This window comes from Emys orbicularis, chromosome 2 (genome assembly GCF_028017835.1).
Source record: "Emys orbicularis isolate rEmyOrb1 chromosome 2, rEmyOrb1.hap1, whole genome shotgun sequence".
Lineage (NCBI taxonomy): Eukaryota > Metazoa > Chordata > Testudines > Emydidae > Emys > Emys orbicularis.
The window spans coordinates 272,702,322-272,718,722 of record NC_088684.1 but is presented as its reverse complement, the minus strand read 5'-3'; positions in this window follow the sequence as shown (position 1 = coordinate 272,718,722).

The following is a 16,401-nucleotide window of genomic DNA, read 5'->3' as shown; positions in this document are numbered from 1 at the left end:
CACAAATCTACTGATTGAGAAGTTTTTCCTTTAGTATTGTACAGGCATGTCTGCATGTCTGCCAGAAGCTGGAGTGGACTATAGCAGATGGATCACTCAATGATTGCCTGTTCTTTTCATTCCCTCTGAAGCATCTGGCATTGGCTGCTATCAGAAGACAGGTTACTGGGCTAGATGGACCACTGGTCTGATCCAGTGTGGCCGTTCTTATGTTCATCTGTATGGTTTAACTGACTGAATGGTGTGTTAAAATGTAAGACTCAATAGAAAGAATCAGGAGAGAATAGATCTTGGACAATGCAATAACATTTCAGTACTGTCTAAAATACAACACTATACAATATGCCTACAGGAGAAAGATCGATAGAGATATACACGCATTTACGGAAACTTAGTGTACAACTTTCAGTGAATGTGCTGCCATGCTTAAATCACTATTGCTTTTAAGAAGACTCTTTAGTAAACAATCAATAATAACACATAATAACTGCATTTTATTTATTTGTGGTAAAATTTTCAAAAGTGCTTAAGTCACTTAGGTTCCTAAATTCCACTGAAAGATAATAGGGCTTAAGGTCTTTGGAAGATGAGACTTAGCTCGTAAGTGACATAACCCAGATCCTCAAAGATATTTAGGCATCTAACGCCCATTGATTTAAAACAGTATTGTACATGGAAATCTATGCTTTTGGGGATAAGACTCTGCAGGAAAGCTGGGATTAGCACTGCATCCCTTCTGCACCTGAAGTCAAGCTTCTTGGCTGTTGAGAAGTTTCAACTTTTCAATTAATTCACACTTTTTATGTAGAGGTTTAGGGGGTCCTAAATCCACATAAGCATGAACCCACTCCAAGGAAATCCATGTGTGAAGTGCAGGGTATGGAGGCCTCATTACAGCCATGGTCCCATACACCCATGGGTGCTGTAACTAGATGTGCTGGCTTGAAGTGGATTCCATTATATGCAGGGTTTCTAGTTTGGTTCAGTGGCTATCAGTACCCCTGCATGCAGCCTCATTGCAGGGGTTTTTGCTGGTGAATTTCTTCCACAGTGCTTAACCACACAATTATTCTCAGTGTTTTGGAAAGAAAACCAACAGAGGTTATAATAATAATAAATGCATATTAATAATAATAACAATAATATAAGGCACATAAAGATTAGAACCACCACCATTAAAACATCAATATAAAGCTATACATAATATCAACATGTACTGTCAGATGTCATCTGGACTAGAAATTATTTCAAAATTGCATCAAAAGGTAAAAGATTTTCATATAGTAAACTCAGTCTACATAACACAGGGGGACATTTGGGGTAAAGTAGGAAGGAACTCAGGAATTAAGAACATAAGAACATAAGAATGACCATACTGGGTCAGACTAAAGGTCCATCTAGCCCAGTATCCTGTCTTCCCACAGTGGCCAATGCCACGTGCCCCACAGGGAATAAATAGAACAGGTAATCAAGTGATCCACCCCCTATAGCCCATTCCCAGCTTCTGGCAAACAGAGGCTAGGGACACCAGTCCTGCCCATCCTGGCTAATAGCCATTGATGGACCTATCCTCCATGAATTTATCTAGTTCTTTTTTGAACCCTGTTATAGTCTTGGCCTTCACAACATTCTCTGGCAAGGAGTTCCACAGGTTGACTGTGCGTTGTGTGAAAAAATACTTCCTTTTGTTTGTTTTAAACTTGCTGCCTATTTATTTCATATGGTGGCCCCTAGGTCTTGTGTTATGAGAAGGAATAAATAACACTTCCTTTTTTACTTTCTTCACACCAGTCATGATTTTATAGACCTCTATCATATCCTCCCTTAGTCGTCTCTTTTCCAAGCTGAAAAGTTCCAGTCTTATTAATCTCTCCTCATACAGCAGCCATTCCATACCCCTAATAATTTTTGTTGCCCTTTTCTGAACCTTTTCCAATTCCAATATATATTTTTTGAGATGGGGCGATGGCATCTGCATGCAGTATTCAAGATCTGGGCATACCATGGGTTTATATAGAGGTAATATGATATTTTCTGTCTTATGATCTATTCCTTTCTTAATGATTCCCAACATTCTGTTTGCTTTTTTGACTGCAGCTGCACATACTAGATCAGACGCGAGGCCCATCTAATCTAGTATCCAATGTCAGACAATGACTAGCACCAGAGACATCACAGGAAGGTGTAAGAACCACACAGTAGGCAGATGTGGGATAATCTGCTTCCTCCCCCTGCTTCCCACCACATTAGATCTCATCCTGGACTCTAATAGTTAGATATTGGCGTAAGCCCTGAAGTACAAGGCTGAATATCCCTTCCAAAATTTTTGTTGTCATGAAGGATACAACATGTTCCCAAAAGCTAAATAGTAAATGAAGGATGGGCCTGAATCAATACAGTATGTTAGAGCACTTATTAACTTTGCAAGTGTTTAGAAATTAAACCTGGATAGAATTTGAATTTTAGTGCTGGCCACTAACTCCATAATAAAGAGAAACAAAAATCTGTATTCAAACAGCCACAATAACACCACACACCCCAATATTTGAAGGTTTTGAAATCCAAAGACAGAAGCAAATTTTGTAGCTCAGCCCCATCTATATGTTAAAAAATCTTCAAAGAACTGAAGAGACTAAAATGACTAATGTTAGGTGTTGTTTATACCAGATTGCTCCACTTTGAATCTCTGTACAACATTTCTTTTCTGGCTTTTTTTTTTTTTTTGGCACAAATATCCTCCATGCTGTTTCCTGATGCACTAATTAAATATACAGAACAATGATATGATATCAAGTGGAAAGATCCTGAGGACAAAGAAACATTTATGGGCCAGAAAAAGGCTTTCAAAGCTTGGCTTTAAACACAGAACAATGTGAACATGTTAGAACTGTGGTGCTTCTTGCAGTCAGAGTTCAAGCTCGAGCTTGATGTAAATCTGCAAATTGTGCCAGGTCTCACATGAAATGCTGCCACACCTTGTGCTGCTCTAGAAATGGCAGTGACACAAACAGTGCGAATGCAGGGAATTACACCCAAAACAATCTGACCAAGAACAGAGTTTATTTCCTCAATTTATAATTAAATACATTTCCTCCGTAAAAGCGTAACCACTTATGAACTACATTATAAAAAACAAAAACAAAAACAAAAACATTGATGGAGGAGCTAGGTCTAGTTTTACAGGAGGTGTTGCTGGACCTAATTGGGGAGGAGTGGTCTATTTAGGCTCTCTCTATAATTATAAAAACCTGACCTTTGGCACTAAGAGAAAGAGAGAGAGAGTTAGCAGGAGTTTTGTCAAGAGAATTATTTTACTAGGGCCTTGTCTACACTACGAGAGTACTTCGATTTTAGTTAATTCGACTATGTGGAATCGATATTACTAAGTCGAACGTGTGTGTCCACACTAAGGACAGTAATTCGACTTTGTGAGACTTTGTGAGTCCACACTAACGGGGCAAGCGTCGACATTGGAAGCGGTGCACTGTGGGCAGCTATCCCACAGTTCCCGCAGTCCCCCCTGCCCTTTGGAATTCTGGGTCGAGCCCCAAATGCCTTCTGGGTAAAAAAATGTGTCGAGGGTGCTTTTGGGCGCCTGTCGTCATCCGTCCGTCACTCAAGCCCTCCCTCCCTCCCTCCCTCCCTGAAAGCGCCGGCGGGAAATAATTTCGCGCGCTTTTCTGATTACTGACAGCGCGGACGCCACAGCAGTGCGAGCATGGATCCCGCTGCGACCATCGCTGCAGTTGTGGCAGTTCTCAACGCCTCGCAGCTTCTCCTCCACCTGTACCAGAGGCAGCTGCAGATCAATCATGAGAGGAGGCTACGGCACTACCGTGACGGCATGAAGTCGGACACTAGCTCCGACCTCTCTGAGAACATGAGACCCAGCGCCCAGGACATCTCGCTGTCACTGGGTCTTGTTGATACTGTTGAACGGCGATTCTGGGCCCGTGAAACCAGCACGGAATGGTGGGACCGCATAGTGCTGCAGGTCTGGGATGAATCCCAGTGGCTGCGCAACTTTCGCATGCGGAAGGGGACTTTCCTCGAACTGTGTGAGTTGCTGTCCCCTGCCCTGAAGCGAAAGGACACCCGGATGCGGGCAGCCCTGACTGTCCAGAAGCGAGTGGCCATAGCCCTCTGGAAGCTCGCAACGCCAGACAGCTACCGGTCCGTCGCTAACCAGTTTGGCGTGGGCAAGTCTACCGTGGGGGTTGCTGTTATGCAAGTAGCCAGGGCAATCGTCAAGCTACTGCTATCTAAGGTAGTGACCCTGGGAAACGTTGAGCTCATCAGAGATGGCTTTGCCGAGATGGGATTCCCAAACTGCGGTGGGGCTATAGATGGGACTCACATCCCTATCCTGGGACCGGACCACCAGGCCAGCCAGTACATAAACAGAAAGGGATACTTTTCCATGGTGCTGCAAGCACTGGTGGACCATCGGGGACGTTTTACCAATATCTACGTTGGATGGCCTGGCAAGGTTCATGACGCTAGGGTGTTCAGGAACTCTGGTCTGTGTAGACGGCTGCAGGAAGGTATTTACTTCCCGGACCACAAAGTAACTGTTGGGGATGTGGAGATGCCTACAGTCATCCTCGGGGACCCTGCATACCCGCTAATGCCCTGGCTCATGAAGCCCTACACTGGCGCACTGGACTCAGGGAAAGAACTATTCAACTACCGGCTCAGCAAGTGCAGAATGGTGGTGGAGTGTGCTTTTGGCCGTCTCAAGGGCAGATGGAGAAGCCTACTCACTCGCTGTGATCTCAGCGAGACCAATATCCCCATTGTGATAGCTGCTTGCTGTGTGCTCCACAATTTGTGTGAGAGCAAGGGGGAGACCTATATGTCAGGGTGGGAGGTTGAGGCAAATAGCCTGGCTTCTGATTACGTCCAGCCAGACAGCAGGGCGATTAGAAGATCACAGCGGGACGCACTGTGCATCAGGGAGGCTTTGAAAGCCAGGTTCCTGACTGAACAGGGTCTACAGTGACTTTTTACTTTGTGGACACAGATGCTGAACCTGCCCCCGTTTCTTTACCCAGTTACTGTTGACTATCCTTCCAAGTTACATACCCCCTTCCCCACCTTCCCAACAAATAAAATCTGTTCTGTTCTGTTAATGAACAAGGTTCCCTTTTCTACTGTTTTCGCGGGAATGTTTTAAACCGGGGACGCAGACTGTGGCGGGGGGCGGGCTTACTGTTTTGATGCAAATGATGCTTCTAAAGTCCGGGAATGACAGGCTCCGCAGTGCTGCGTTGGTTGTTTCAACGCAGCCTGCCAGCAGTCCTGGGCGGGACTGGATGTATGTGTCGGCCAAGTGACTTTCTGGCAGGGGGTGGAGGGTAACAGATCCCCTGCTGCGTGGCTCTGTGATCCAGGATAAGGACCGCGGCATAGGATCTCTAACTGCCCTCCCCCGACACAAAGTCACAGATCAACCCCCTCGCACCCCAGAACAAGAAAACCGCCTCCCAGACTGACCAGGGTAACTGGTGACTGTGCTGTGTATGTGTCCTGATGCTGGACCTGCCCCCGCCTCTGTAGCCTGCTACAGGTGACTGTCCTGTCCAAGTAACAAACCCCTTCCCCCCCTTCAGACAGAATCCCCTCCAAAAGACACTCTCGGAAACAGTACTTAACAGAAACAGATGTTTTATTACGAACCGCACATGAAAAGGGGGGGGGAAGGAAACTTGGACATGGGCTAGTGTGAGATGGGTAGGAAAGGACTTTTCAAAGTTTGGAACGAGAGCCTTCCATTGCTGCAGCAGTGTGCAGTGGCCGACTGACAGTTTTAACGGCCCTTGCCGCCCCTCCTTCTTTGTACTTTTGGTGAGGGGGGTGTGGGACTTGGTGGCGGGGGAGGGCGGTTAGAGATAGACAGCAGCAGTGCTCTGTCCTCCTGCCTCCGGTCTTGCAGAACATCCACTAGGCGCCGGAGCGTCTCCGTTTGCTCCCTCATTAGTCCAAGCAGGGTTTGAGTAGCCTGCTGGTCCTCCTGGCGCCACCTCTCCTCCCATTCCATGACTGCTCTGTGCATTTGTGACAAGTTCTCCCTCCACTGTGTCGTCTGGGCTGCCTGCTCTCGTGAGCACTCCATAAGTTCATAAAACATGTCTTCACGAGTTTTTCTCTTCCTTCTTCTAATCTGCGCTAGCCTCTGGGAGTGTGATGCCAGGCTGGGTTGGGAGACAGTCGCAGATGTGTCTGTGGGAATGGGAAAAAGGGAGTAAATTCCTGAGCCAGATAAATGAAGTTGCTAACAAAGAGCATAGTCTTTCTCTGTGAACAACACCATGCACTGCACCTTTCACATGCGCACTCAGGACAAGGTCGAATTTTCGGCCCTCGCCTTATGTGTCTGGGGTCCTGCAGTTGCGATCAGAGAAGCGTTGCAGGACACCTCTACTTCTGCTGCGGGCAAACATGGTAAGCCGTAGACTTGTGGCAGCTTAAACATGTAATAGTAGCACTGGGCTCCTTTCGCACTGAATGCAAGGCCACTCTCTGCTGGCAGCAATCAGGGAAGCATGAGCTCTGCCCCTGTCCCACCACCTCGCGGCTGTCCCCGGGAAAGATCCCTGTATGCTGCCCCTCTGCCGCCTCCACCGCGTGGCTGTAAAGCAGTCCAAATACTAACATTCCCCTCCCTAATTTAAAGCAGGGCGTCATGTGTGACATAACCCTCATGAGGATCTCGGAGACCGAGAGGGGAAGGATGCTGCGTGAATGCATGCAGAGGCCTGGGCCATATGCCGCCATGCTGTGCCGCGCACTGATCCCCGACTACCTCATGGACTCATGGCGTGGGAACGTGTGCTACCACGGGGGACCAAACAAGATTGCCCTGCCGTTGAACCTCGTGCGCATGCTGGAGCGGTACCTCCAGGAGAGCTATGCGGAGCTATCCCAGGAGGACTGTCTGTCCATTCCCGGGCACATTGACCGCCTTTTCCTTTAAGTTGAGCATAACGGACTACAGAGTGGAGGGGCCGTGTTGTGGACTAATCATGAATATCCGGACAGTACTTGATTTTCTATACATAGTTAGTAGTAAAAAGTTTACTAAGCCAAATAAATCATGAACAACAAATTACTGAAATAGTTATTATTCCTGTTTTGTTATAAATAAAAGTTTCTATGTTTAACTGAGTGACTGAAAAGCCCATTCTTAACAATATAAATATTCCACTTATGTTAAAATGAAATGTTTAGATGTTTAAAGCACTCACAGCTTGATCCTTCCCCTGATTCGGTGTCCGGGGTAAGGGCTGTGGACGGTTGGTAGGGGATCTCGGTAAGGGTGATGAAGAGCTCCTGGCTGTCGTTGAAATCAGCGGTGCAAGCGCTGTCGACTGCCTCGTCCTCCTCATCTCCTTCCTCATCTTCCCCGTCACCTAACATTTCCGAGGAGGAACCGGTCGTGGACAATATCCCATCCTCGGAGTCCACGGTCACTGGTGGGGTAGTGGTGGCGGCCGCACCTAGGATGGAATGCAGTGCCTCGTAGAAACGGGATGTGTGGGGCTGGGATCCGGAGCGTCGGTTTGCCTCTTTGGTTTTTTGGTAGCCTTGTCTCAGCTCCTTGATTTTCACGCGGCACTGCGTTGCATCCCGGCTGTATCCTCTCTCTGCCATGGCTTTAGAGATCTTCTCATAGATCTTTGCATTCCTTCTTTTGGAGCGCAGCTCTGAAAGCACGGACTCATCGCCCCAGACAGCGATGAGATCCAACACCTCCCGATCAGTCCATGCTGGGGCCCTCTTTCTATTAGATTGCACGGCCAACTCTGCTGGAGAGCTCTGCATCGTTGCTAGTGCTGCTGAGCTCTCCACGCTGTCCAAACAGAAAATGAGATTCAAACTGGCCAGACAGGAAAAGGAATTCAAATTTTCCCGGGGCTTTTCCTGTGTGGCTGGTCAGAGCATCCGAGCTCGAAGTGCTGTCCAGAGCGTCAACAGAGTGGTGCACTGTGGGATAGCTCCCGGAGCTATTACCGTCGATTTCCATCCACACCTAGCCTAATTCGATATTGCCATTTCGAATTTAGCGCTACTCCTCTCGTTTTCGAGGATTACAGAAGTCGAATTTAAAAGAGCTCTATTTCGAACTAAGTAGCTTCCTGGTGTGGACGGGTGCAGGGTTAATTCGATGTAACGGCGCTAAATTCGATATAAGCTCCTAGTGTAGACCAGGCCTAGATGTGTCCCTCAGCTCCAGGACACTATATATAGCATGGGTTTTGTCTAGAAAGAAGGGCCCAGATCTACAAAGATACTTAGGCACCTAAACCTGAGATTTAGGCACTAAGCCTCAGGTTTAAGCATCTAAGTCCCTGTTTTGGCTCCAATGTGATGCACAAAACTCCCACTGAACACTGTGTGCACCTAGACTCACTCGGCACCTACATTTTCAGGGTAAAAGTTCCCTAGGTGCCTAAGCGTCTGCCTCTGGGCATGAAAGAGGCCAGCATTTAACTGATTGCTACAAGAAACTACTTAGATGCCCAAGTCACCTGACTCCAGGAAGTGGGTTCCTTTTCGTGGATCACTAAGCAGTCATATATGTGCCTCCCTGCAACCTGGACTTAGGTGCCTATCTCAGAGAGCGTGGTAGGGCTTAGCACACTCCCTGTCATTGGTATCTCCCACTGGCTAGCTTAGGAGGCTCCCTGCCTAGCATGCTGGCTTTTGTGGAAGCTATTCTGAGGCACCTATCTCTCCCCGTTCATTGTATGGGAGCCTTGGCACCTAATTCGGCTTTGTGCATCGCAGCATTGTTCCTGTGATTTTCTAGGTGCCTAAAACTTAGGCACTCAACATTGCAATTCCTAAGATCCTTTGGGGGATCTAGGCTTTATTTGTATGCACTTATTGACACAGGTGGATATATAAACACAGGAAAGAGCATACTTGCCCCTTGATACAGATACATAACACCCACACACAAATATATATATATATATATATATGGATATGTCAAGTAGATTCTTTGTGGGCAGTACAACAGAAGTGGGTTGTTCCAGTTTATTCCCGGTGACTTGCCTTACACAAAGCACCTCTAGGATCAGCAGAGTGCAAAGGTGAGCTTTAGGCCATCTTTGCTTCTGCTCCCATCTTGTGCTATGCACAGTTTGACTGGACTCCAGGATCTGGCCCACCGTTTATAGAACAATTCCACTTGCCTCATGCTAACTCTGAGGACAGCTTTCTCCTTCCACAGTTTGCCTTGTTGTGAGGGTCTCAGTTCTAAATTTAATTATGAAGCCAACTGAAATACCAGGATCAGTTCAGGGGAATGATTTCCAGCTGTATTAGTCCTCCCACACTGCTGCTCAATCTGTGCACTTTCCAAATCTGACTGCGTAAGCAGAAGTGCTGCTTGAAATATTGAAGCAAAAGTGGAAAAAATGTGCTTAAAAGTTTAATGAGCACCAAAAATAAGTCACTAGTATAGATAACAATGAGCCCAATCCTGTTCCCATTTAACTAATTAACAAGAACTGTAATTTCCTTTTTAACTGATATAAAGTAGTTAAATAAAGTACAGTGACAGATAATTCAGTCCTGTAAATAGTTAAAGTCCTGGGTTTTATTTACATGAATTCTTATTAAAAATTAAATTAAATACTGTGGAAAACAAGAGGGGCAAATACTTCCCCTTTATTTAATGGAATAAAGGCACTTGATTTTTTTTCATGTAATAACTGCATGCCTAATTTAAAACACTGATACCCAATTAAGAAGTAAGAACTCTTTGTGGTATCACATATTGGAAATGGCCAAATTTCTGAAAATCAGTGGGGAAAAAGAATCCTGATGTAACTGTGCAAAGGGTATTTGATTTGACCCTTTCTAAAGGATTTTAAAAATCTAATGAGAGGATGATCTGTATGTCAGAATAAAAGGTCTTTGGGGAAGAAAGGTAGCCATTATGGTAAAGTTCATTCAGGCTGCACAAGTCTCCTGAACTACTACTATAAGGTGGCTAATTTTCTTACAGTTCCTATCAATCAACTATTCTGTTGCTCAAAATGATAACCACCATTACCATCAGGGTAGCTGAATTGTTAGCTCAGTTGGGGATACCGAATTAAATTCTTTCAAACCCAAGGTATGCTGCAAAGTAGTGTTTTAGAATGAAATTAGCTTTCAGATAAATGTTGGCCATTTAAGCAGGTCCCAGGCTTGTCTTCCAGAATCAAAGCTAATTTGCACCTAACCTGAAGCTCTTTTCAACTTTCATAACTCATGCTCTATTCTGGGAACAAAAGTGGTTGAATGCCCTATGATGGATCTAGGGGAACTGGTCAAACTCCAAAGTGAACTTTTAATGTCCACTGAGACAAGCTTGTTAGGAAAAATTCCCCATGGGATGGATTGTTCATTGCTAGTATTCTTAATTATAACATGTGTTACTGTGTAATCACTGATTTGTGCTTCACTGTCTTCTGTTTTATAATCATTTATCACCTTTATACTCCAGTACCAAGCTAATTTAGTATTTACTGACTGTGGGATGATTTATAGAAGTATCTTGAAAAAGCTCTCCCCACACAAAAAATTGGGCAGCCTCTAATGCTTCTTCCTTTAAACTGTACTCCTAAATTCAAACTCATTGTCAGGTGCTGTATTTCTTAGCTGAAATTAACTAGACAAAATATTCTGAATAATTTTCTCTTAAATTGTGGATTCTTTTATTTAATAACAAAACATAAAATCAATCTGCCCAGTTCTGTAGCCACTGAAAGCCCTGTAAATCTACTCTACTTTACCAACTAAAATCAAATCCAAAGAGTCTTATATTTAACTTAAATGACTGCACAGAATCATTAAAAAATGGTCAAGGTTTCCATTTTTGTATGCAGTGTTATTGACTCCATGTTGGTCCCAGGATATTAGAGAGACAAGGTGGATCTTCTGTTGATCCAATAAAATATATTACCTCACCCAAGTTTTCCATTTATTATTAGTAATTACTAATATTATGCAAGTGCCCAAAGACACTAATCAGGGTCAGGGAACCATAGTGCGGAGTGCTCTACAGACAGAGAAGGGAGTTAATCCTTGATTCAGAGGGTCATTTACAATTAAGCTTGTATTTTCAGGGATTTAAAACCCATCTGACATATAGCAAATATAACCCTAATCCAAGAACACATTTTAATGACCATATTTTTTTTTCAAACTAATTTGATGACTTACTAGTTTAACAAGAGAGAGGAATTCAGAGATAATGCAGGGATTAATTGAAAGTTAGAAGACTGGGACTGTTTAGCTTAAACTGGAGACAAATACGTGGAGACATAATGGATGGTCTGAAGAAAGCACATCTGGAGTAACATTTTACCCTCTCATAATATAAGAATAAAATAAAATTTGTTGTCTTTTAAAGAGAATATGTTTCAGACAATATGTAATTAACCTATGAAGTCCATTTCCAGACACATAATTGAGGCCCAGAGCTTAGAATGAGACTTGTCTACAGATAATGAAGATACCTGCAGTTATATTAGATGGGATAAATGAAATAAAATATTTTTATACTTATAGATTCATATTTATGGATTTGGACATTCACAATTGTGGATGATATACACAGTTACAGCACAATAAAAATGATGAATAATTATTATTTTTTCTTTTCTAAAGAATATCATCACCTAAACTAGGCAGAACACCAGAAGTCAAACCAACTCTTTCAGTTAGCCCAGGTGAGCCGACTTAATCACAGACCTGTTGTGAGGTCTTGCATTATTTCACATAATTCATGGAAAGATGTTATATAAACATGTGGCAATCAGTAGTATTAGTGCCATGTTATATGATGCATCAGTAATAAACTTGTGACATGACTATATTTCATTCTAAGAGGCAAAGGTTCTGTTCTGCTCATTAAAGCAGGGCTATATGAAACCATTCATGCAGTCTATAATTTGTTGTAATCCAAGCCAGTGTTCTATAATACCAACTAGATAATCTGAAATGTTGATAAATGCCATGAAGAACCATATTAATTCAAAATACTCCTATTAATAGATAATACAAAACACTAAACATAAACCATTCCAAGAGTAAGCCTACCGTATGCTGTCTGGAATGTCCTATTAGTAAAACAAAAACAAACACAAAATTTGTACATAGTGTCTTGAGTTCATGTATTCCTCCAGCTGCCAAAGAGCAACACGGCAGACTGAATAATATCATGACACCCCCTATTTATTGTACCTTTAATACTGCATAGATTTTACTGGAATCTCAGACATTTTATTCCCTTAAAAATCTGCTCATTCATCCATTTCCTTTAAAAAAAATACAAGACTAAATATATTTATTACAAATCTGTGAGTTAAGCCAAAGTGCTTTACAACAACAGACTTCTGTTTATAAAGGGTGTGGAAGTAGGGCTCTTTCAAAGCTGGAAAAAACACTTGCAATCAAAGGCTACATGAAAGTAATCTTATTTTTATTACCCATAAGGAATGTTTTCCCAGGAGTACTGATGCCTGCCAAGAAATAAATAAAAACCGGAGGGAGGGGGGAGAGAGAAGGAGAGAGCGAGATTACTTGAGATAAACCATTCTGCCAAATTTTCCTTAGCTATACACACCCTTGAGGAGTTGGGCTTCTTCTGTGCTCATCTGCCATTGATTGAATTGGCAACCACAAGAATTGTCTACAACTTACATTATTATTGTTCAGGCTACCTCTGAGTCACAACTTTTGTTGTTCTTAGTTCTAGTCTGCCCCATCCAAAGCACGACAATAATTCTGATCCAGCCTAGTTATTGGCCCTCTTGAAAGTAACCCAGCCAGCATGCACAAGCCAGGAACCACCCCATGGACATGTAGAGTGTTGCTTCTTAAAAGTAATTCTGTGTTAAAGAGCCGGCAGCCTTTAACCAGCACATACTGCAGCTGTTAATTCTGAATAACAGAAGAGTAAGTATACAAGAAACCAAATAAAATGTAATGACATGTTCCAAAAAATGACAGAAAATAATAGTAAAACAAATTAAACAAAAGGGAAATTATTACATCATATGGGCTCCCATCAACCCCCAGTTTCAATGTAAACCCTGAATTCACATTGCTTAGATTCAGATGGGAAAAAAATAGGTTTAATATTTCAAAAGCTTTCTGAGAGCATCGGCTATTAAAGATGGTGGCAGAAAGTGAGAATTTCCAATTTGGAGGGAATCACATATGCCCATTCTGACACTGGAGAATGCTCTACAGCAGTGGTGGGCAACCTGTGGCCATGCACAGCCCATCAGGGAAAGCTGATTGCAGGCCGTGAGACATTTTGCTGACGTTGACCATCTGCAGGCATGGCCCCTCGCAGCTCCCAGTGGCTGCGGTTCGCCATTACTGGCCAATGGGAGCTGGGGAAAGTGGCGGCCAGCATGTCCCTGCGGCCCGCTTCTTCCTGCAGCTCCCATTGGCTGGGAACGGCGAAGTGCAGCCACTGGGAGCTGTGGGGGGCCGTGCCTGTGGACGGTCAATGTCAGCAAAATGTCTCACGGCCCACAATCAGATTACCCTGATGGGCTGCATGCAGCCCGTGGGCCGCAGGTTGTCCACCACTGCTCTACAGCTAGAAAACTAAGTGATTCCAACACAAAGTAAGACTTGTATATATTTTGTTAAGCAAGGCACAGACCAAGGATGAAATAAAATGCCTACCACACCAGATGCATCAACTACACACCATATGCAAATTTGTGCATCTGAACAGAGAGAACAAATCTCAGAATGCCTAGAATGAACCTTTTCAATGGTAGGAAGATAGGCCTGAGGACAAGCTTAAATCCTCTGGATATAGCCTATGTTTCTGAACTGTCAGAAGCCCTACAAGTATCTGGTATAGTGGAGCAGAGTCAGCCAAACAGCTCACTGCTACAGGTCCTCAACTGGCAGGGCAATCAGTTATGATTAGGGACAACTGGAAAAAAACACTTTTGTTTTTGCAAAAGAAAATTAAGGTTTCAACATTTAGTTTTCTTTCTGGTCAGAATAACCAAAAAAAAAAAAAAAAAAAAAAAAAAAAAAGGAAAAGAGAGAGAGAGCTGATAACTTTATTCACATAAAATCATATTAAAAGCTATTAAAATCATATAAAATTTCCATATATGCACAAAAAGACATGAATAAAATAAAGCAAAACAAATCTTAAATAAACATTAAACATGGATCACTAAAGCATCACCATCACCAAATTCACTCAAAATATTGTTAACACACCAAGTGAATGGAAAAGTGTCCAGGTTACAAGTCAGTTTATAAAAGGTGCAATCAATCAGCAGTCAGGTCACAACCAGTATGCGGAACAGTATGAGCACATCACCCCGCTCTACCCCGGCCATTCTGTTCTGGTGAGATTTCAAAATGGCTAGTTTTGCCTGACTCAGCAAAAAGTGAGCCAGGCAGGAAACCAGCCCAACAAGAGCACCGTATCTCACTCCAAAACCAAGCAGGGGCTTGGAGAAAAATAGTCTGAAATTGTTGAAAAGCTGCTGCAAAAAACATAAAGAGGAATAAAACAAGGGTGATGTAGGAAAAAATGAAATACCAAGTCTGATACCTTACAAAAGGGGCACTGCACAGACACCTCATAGGTAATATGGTGCACAAAATGATTGGCTGCTATGATGTTATACAGGACCCTCCACTGCAAGTCACTGTAATGCTTCGGAAAAGCAGGGTTGTACAACGTCCTCCAGTGACACAGAGTCACCCAGGGACAGAGGCATCCTCCATGCTGTATCAGGGAGATCAGCAAGCTGCTTCTTGGTCATGGTTCCAAAATGAGCATTCACCAAATCCTTCCAGGACAACAATCTACCAGGTTGCACAAGAATCTCATCCACAGAAATGGGGACAGCTAGTGAGGAGAACACAGGACTCCCCCCCCTGGAAGAACCACCCATGCAAAGTGTTCTGCAAATACCAAGCAGCCCTCTGAGCAAGCACCACTTGGAATTCAGAGAGGATCTTATCCAAAAAATGTACAGACCAGATTCTGGTCTGAACCCCAAGAGCTAGCACTGACTTCCAGCTTGATTAACTAGGAACAATCAGGTAAGACAGCTTGGTCAACCCAGCCAGAGTAAAGGCAGAAAACAGGCTCCGGGAGAAGAGAGCTTCAACTGGAACAAAGTGTGTAAAAAAAACAATGGCTCTTTCAAAACTGGAAAATGCCTCTCCAGTTGCACAATTCACAGAAGTCACCGGGAGTTAAAAAGGCCATTATAGAATGGAGGCAAATCTAGACTCTGTAATCAACCAGGTGCCAACAAAAATAGGCGATCATCAAAGCACCTCCCTGCAGCATGAGAGAGGAGAGAGAAGGCAAGAGACTTCCAGGCCAGTGGGGAGTCATAGTACAGCAACTGCTGAGTAGACTCTAGGAGAAAGGCCACCACCCAGCTGCCTACAACCAATGATCCTCTAGTCCTCTTCTTCTAATGGCAGGAGCAGCAAAGCAGGGCACAAAAGTAGTAATTAATCAAAAAATGGTGAATATGATATTGCATCTGGCCCAAAAGGTCTGGGGGAGGGTCCAGACACAGTAGCCAGTGACACAAGTTTGTTGGCAATCAAAATCTATCCCCAAAAACAGAGTTCAAGAAAGAGCCAATGCCATTCCTGCAGGAGGCTTTACACCTTCTCCTCAGCCCTTTCCCAACTTCTTAACATATATTTTTGTTCAGATTTAAAAAAAGACCCCCTACACCTAGAACATAATCTACAGTTCAATTGAAATCCCCTCCCATTACAATAATACCATAGGCGTAGCACGGGCAAGTGTCTATCAAAGGAGACACGATCTTGCCCCAAAGTAGGGGCATACATACTAAAAAGATTAAAACTAATAGTGTCAATACATGTTTCCACCAAGAGGAGCCGGCCCAGCACAATCTCCTTCACAGAGAGGATCTGTGCCCCTGCACCCCGCAAAGAGAGAACAGCTACCCCAGCAGTGATATTGGAGCCATGGCTCGAGGGAGCTTCCCCTTCCCATTCCTTCAACCAGTTCCCCTGATTATCAGGGACTGAGGGGGTCTCTTGCAAAAGGATAACATCAGCCTATTTTTTTCTCCGAGAAATTCAGAATTTGCCCTTCTATGAGCATCCTGGCACTTATTAATATTTAGAGACACAAAATTGAGCAGCACCATAGAGACTAGGAGGCAAAATCCAAGCAGCAGAGAGAAACAATGGACACCGGAAGTATATATGTATATATATATATATATGGAGATATACCTATCTCGTAGAACTGGAAGGGACCCTGAAAGGTCATCTAGTCCAGCCCCCTGCCTTCACTAGCAGGACCAAGTACTGATTTTTGCCCCAGATCCCTAAGTGGCCCCCTCATGATTG